Raw genomic sequence first — 6,272 nt, 5'->3', positions numbered from 1 at the left:
TTAAAACTGCCACACACGCACACACACACAAAAAATGGTCCACAAAACATTCTCCTTTCCTTCCGAAGGTTTTGTGATGCATTGTTATCATTAACCAGTCTTTTACCATTAAACTTAAATGGCCAATTGACACCAACAGTTCTGAGACCGTTCTTCCACCACTGATTAAGACTGGGGTGGCAGGGCAGTCCAGGTGGCTCAGTGGTTTAGCGCTTGCCTTCGGCCCAGGGCGTGATCCTGGGGACCCGGGGTCGAGTCCCAAGTCGGGCTCCCCACATGGGGCCTGCTTCTCCCTCTGCTTCTCTCTCTCTCTCTCTCTCTCTGTGTCCCTCATGAATAAATAAATAAAATCTTAAAAAAAAAAAGACTGGGGTGACAGGTATTGGGGATAATATTCATTTAGCTTTCTGGGCAGACTTGGTGACTTTGCCAGCTCCTGCTGCCTTCTTGTCCACTGCTTTGATGACACCCACAGCAACTGTCTCATGTCACGAACAGCAAAACGGCCCAGAGCAAGATAGAGAAGCTCTCAACACACATAGGTTTGCCAGGAACCATATCAACAATGGCAGCAGCCCCAGATTTCAAGAACTTGGGACCATCTTCCAGCTTCTTTCCAGAACGACAATCTATCTTCTCCTTCAGCTCAGCAAACTTGCAAGCAGTGTGAGCTGTGTGACAATCCAGCACAGGTGCGTATCCAGCACTGATTTGGCCTGGATGGTTCAGGATAATCACCTGAGCCGTGAAGCCAGCTGCTTCCATTGGTGGGTCAATTTTGCTGTCACCAGCCACGTTGCCACGACGAACATCTTTGACAGATACGTTCTTGACATTGAAGCCCACATTGTCCCCAGGAAGAGCCTCACTCAAAGCTTCATGGTACATTTCAACAGACTTTACTTCAGTTGTAACTTTGACTAGAGTAAAGGTGACCACCATACCAGGCTCAAGAACACCAGTCTCCCCTCAGCTCACTGGGACAGTACCAATACCACCAGTTTTGTAGACGTCCTGGAGAGGCAGACGCAAGGGCTTATCAGTTGGACGAGTTGGTGGCAGAATGCAATCCAGGGCTTCAAGCAGTGTGGTGCCGCTGGCATTCCCGTCTTTACGGGTGACTTTCCATCCCTTGAACCAAGGCATGTTAGCACTTGGCTCCAGCATGTTGTCACCATTCCAACCAGAAATTGGCACAAATGCTACTGTGTCAGGGTTATAGCCAATTTTCTTAATGTAGGTGCTGACTTCCTTAACGATTTCCTCGTATCTCTTCTGGCTGTAGGGTGGTTCAGTGGAATCCATTTTGTTAACACCAACAATTAGTTGTTTTACACCCGGTGTGTAAGCCAGAAGGGCATGCTCATGGGTCTGCCCATTCTTGGAGATACCGGCTTCAAATTCACCAACACCAGCAGCAACAATCAGGACAGCACAGGCAGCCTGAGACGTGCCTGTAATCATGTTTCTGATAAAGTCTCTGTGTCCTGGGGTTCAATGATGGTCACATAATACTTGCTGGTCTCGAATTTCCACAGGGAGATATCAATGGTGATACCACATTCACGTTCAGCTTTCAGTTTATCCAAGACCCAGGCATACCTGAAGGAGCCTTTTCCCACCTCAGCAGCCTCCTTCTCAAATTTTTCAATAGTTCTTTTGTCGATCCCACCACATTTGTAGATCAGATGGCCAGTGGTGGTAGACTTGCCCGAATCTACGTGTCCAATGATGACGATGTTGATGTGAGAGTTTTCCTTTCCCATTTTGGTTTAGGTTTAGCGGTGGTTTTCACAACACCTGTGTTCTGGCAGCAAACCCATTGAGAAAAAAGTGAATATTATTTTTCTAGCAAAGTATTTGAGTTATTTAAAAATTCTGGGGGAAAATAGGTTTGGGTTTCAGATGCATTTTCCAGGAAATTTGGTATTTCAGTCTGGTGGAGTACCAAAACAAAATATGTATAATTTATTGAGTTCCTAATGTTTTCTTGTTACTTTACACAAGTTGTACCATTTAATTCACCCTCATAATGTCTCTTGCGTGAGAGGAAAATATTATCCCCTTAGAAGAGGAGGTAGAGATGGAGTCAATAAACAAATCCAGGTTTGTCTCATTGAAAGGCTACTGCTTGACAGTGGCCTCACTAACCAGGTAAAAATATTACAAGTCTAATTTTCCAAACATGTAGAAGAAGTTTTACCAGCTTTAAGTGATTTCAGTGACTTCATAATCTATATTCGGTAACATTGCAAATCTAGATGTTAGAGTTAGGGTGACCAGTAGAAACATGCAAGTCGTGGTTTGAAGACAGTTCAAGCAAGACACTTAGTCAAAGAGGCAGTTTAAAGATATGATCATGCAAACGAAGAAGCCATGAACTGTACAAGGGAGAATTATACCTGGAGAGTTCATGGATTTGAGAAAGTCTTAAAGAAAAAGACTCCTGGTTTTACTCTCTGGAAATTCCATGGGCCAATAGCATCTAATCTTAAAGCCATTCCTCTTGGGTTTAAAGATCTGTCAGAGGAAACATTATCTGCTGTAAGAAAAGTGCTTGTTATCAACATAAGAACATAGAAAATATATTTGGTGATAACATTATTTCTTCTGGCTAGATACAAACTAATCTGAGAGACTTAAATCTACTATGAGATAATCTGACAATCAGGAAATGAATTACATGTTACTTGCAAACCCTGACCCACTAGAAGGATGCTCACTACAGTATCTGTCATAAATTGACATCTATTCTAAGCAAACACTTTGACACTGGGTATATTCAATAGCTAAAAAATAACTCTTTCTATTATGAGATATTGAATTTCCAGATTATGTTTCTATAATAAGTTACATTTATGTATTCATTACCTTTTACTATACTTCCAAGTGTTTGCCTTTTGAAGCTACAGAAATACCCACAGCTTTTAAATTTAGTACTTCAAAAATGGTTTTTATACATATATATCCATTTTACAACAGTTTTCTTTTTTGAGACATACTAAACAAAGAGGATCAAAGCAAAACCAAGGAATGTGCATTTCAAAAAATAAATCACAGATTCTGAGACCAACTGGTGAGGAATTAGTTATGGTCTCCTGTTCTACCCACCTCATTCTTTATGGAAAACTTCACTTCTTGGTTTGATCTTCTCATGACACAGAACCCAAAGGAGTTACTCTGTTGGCTGGGATGCTGATACATACTATCAACTGAAATTTGGTTTGCTGCTACAAATAAAGGAAGGTTAAATTGCAAGAAAAGTCAAAGAAAATTAATAAATGCAGGACAACTAAAGACATAGATCCATTAAAAAAAATAGGTTTGATTAATTCTACTAGTTTAAAGACCCTATCCAGTGAATATAATAGTTGAGGATAAGAATAGCATAAAATGAATAGTGGAGAAAGAAGTAATAAATAAAACTATATCCTCATGTAAATTTATAGATATATATCTATATTAACTGTTAGATTATATACGTATATGTATTATATTATATATACATATTGTATATACATATATATTAAATTATATGCATTTCTATCTATTTATGGACAGATATGTAATTTTTTACTCTATTTTTACAAATTTATCTATAAGGACCATTGATGATATTTAAACATGCAATTCAGTTTGTATTCAGACCACAAGGAGTCTTGGGCCTTCCAAGAGTAGACAATTGATCAACCATCATTTGCTTTGGGCTATGACTCAAAAAAATGCATTGGGATTAAATCAGCCTGTAGACTATAGCTGGGCTAGGTTTTGCATTTTATGTTTTGTTCAAGGACTCTCAAGACTTGAGCAGGGCTTAAGATGATGTTTGACATGAGGCTTCGATTTTTCAAATACAATGTCCAACATGCACACACACACACACACACACACACACAGGTGTGAATACACATACGTACACATTAGTACCTAGGACTTTATGAGTAGGAGCCAGAAAGAATAATGGGCAACAGAAATAGATCCACTGGAACTCCAGATATTAGAACTATTGCTATCAAACAACATTTTAACTCCTGTTAAAAAACCAGACAAGTATAAAATGGAGTCATTTATGCAAAGCTCTATATCAACAAACTGATACTTAAGATAATTACAGCTTCAACTCTTCCAAAAATAGAATCCTAAGCCAATCAATTGGAAATCACTTCATCAGGGCAGCCTGGGTGGCTCAGCCATTTAGCACCATCTTCAGGCATGATCCTGGAGACGCGGGATCGAGTGCCACATCAGGCTCCTTGCATGGAGCCTGCTCTCTCTCTGCCTGTATCTCTGCCTCTCTCTCTCTATCTCTCTCTGTCTCTCATGAATAAATACATAAAATCTTGAAAAAAAAGTGACTTCATCAGCACCAGGTAGATAATCTGCCCGAAAGACCCCCTAATTTCCCCTAAAGGAAAGTAATCTTGCAATAATCAACCTGACTTTCATTGACTATGACTTCTTTGTTGCCACTTCTTTTTGTCTATAAAGGTCTTTCATTTTCTACTCTTTTCTATCTGCTAGACTGATGATGTCTGATTCAAATCAATTTCTACTCAAATAAACTCTTAAAAATTTTAATACGCCTCAGTTTATCTTTTAACATTCCATCCAATATGATAAAGTCATGCTTGAAAGTTTTCAGAAGGAATAAAAACAATGGAAATTTGACATTGATTTTTTTAAATATAGGAACATATCTTTTAAGTTCTTAATCTCTTATAACAGTAGAAATAACAAACTGAAGAAAAAATTGTGACCTAGAAGATAGGTCAGGAGATTCTATCTAGAGTGAACCATATAAAGAAAATGATGAAAAGTGTAAAAATAAATGTAAACAACACAGAGAAGAGAGTGATGAGGCCTAACAGTTAATTGAAGTTTCAGAGGAGACAAAAAGAGATGGACAAAGGAAATATTTTAAGAAAAAATAGCTGAGATATTTAAAGAGTTCATTGCAGACATTAATTTACATACTCAAGATGGCAAGAAAATCTCAAGGCTAGATAGATAGTTTATAGATAAATAGATAGATGATAGATATTTTATTTGTTTTAGAGAGAGAGTGTGCATTTGCACACACACAAACAGGGTGAGGGGCAGAGAGAGGAGAGAATCTCGAGCAGACTATGCACTGAGTGCAGAGTGCAATGTGGGGCTTGATCTCAGGACCTCAAGGATATATTTTTTAAAATCCATGCTTAAACATGTAATTGTGAAAGTGAAAAACAAGAGAAACAAAATTAAAGGCACAGAAAAATAAATCATTTTCAATTTTAACAAAAGTGAGATTAATAAAAGAAAGACAGACTTATACTACCTTCTCAACAGCAGTAATGGAAATCATAAGACAATAAAATGATGCCATTAGTATGAGGAGAGCAAAGTGTTCCAAAATTAGAACTGTATCATAAATGAAAGAAAAGAATTTCAAAAATGAAAGCCGACTAAAGACTCTATCAAGCAATTGAAACTGAGAAAGTTTGCCACCAGCAGAATAACATAGAAGTCCAACAATTATTCTTTAGGCAAAAAGATAATGAATTCCAGAATGAAGGTCAGAGTTGTAACAGGGAATGAAGATAAAACAAATTTGTGGTTATATTTAAGTGAACTTTGCATAAAGCAATAGCAATACAATACTGGCTTTAAAAATTCATTGAGGGCAGCCCAGGTGGCTCAGCGGTTTAGCACTGCCTTCAGCCCAGGGTGTGACCCTGGAGACCCGGGATCGAGTCCCATGTTGGGCTCCCTGTGTGGAGCCTGCTTTTCCCTCTGCCTGTGTCTCTGCACCTCTCTCTCTCTGTGTCTCTCATGAATAAATAAATAAAATCTTTAAAAAAAAATTCATTGAAATGGAATTCAACTACACTACAAGAATACATCCTAAGAAAATGAACTCAGTTATAGTACTCTAAAGACCTACATTTTCAGTTAGAATAATAGATATCTTCATTAAAAACTTTCTTAAGTATCATTTTGAAAATTTCAAGATATCTATCCACTCAAATATATAAGTAAATATGTTATAAAATAATTACATTGCATTCATATTAAGAGACAGAGGATGGCTCAGTTACCTGAGCCTCTGGCTCTTGGTTTTGGTTCAGGTTATGTCTTGAGATTGTGAGATTGAGCCCTGTAATGGGCTCCATGTGAAGCCTCGAGTTTGCTTGAGATTGTCTCCCTCTCCTTCTGTCCCCACTCCAACTCATGTTCTCACTCTATAAAATTAATGAAGAACAGCTTTTTTAAAAAAGAGATACGGGACACCT

The 6,272-nt window shown here is 38.1% G+C and overlaps 1 pseudogene; it reads right to left on the bottom strand.

The window, feature by feature from the left end:
- Positions 1-395: 395 nt before the first annotated feature.
- LOC112932719 (elongation factor 1-alpha 1 pseudogene) lies at positions 396-1,766 on the bottom strand (annotated as a pseudogene).
- Positions 1,767-6,272: the final 4,506 nt, after the last annotated feature.

Source organism: Vulpes vulpes, chromosome 5, assembly GCF_048418805.1.
Source record: "Vulpes vulpes isolate BD-2025 chromosome 5, VulVul3, whole genome shotgun sequence".
NCBI classification, from domain to species: domain Eukaryota; kingdom Metazoa; phylum Chordata; class Mammalia; order Carnivora; family Canidae; genus Vulpes; species Vulpes vulpes.
This window is presented reverse-complemented; position numbering and strand designations above follow the sequence as displayed.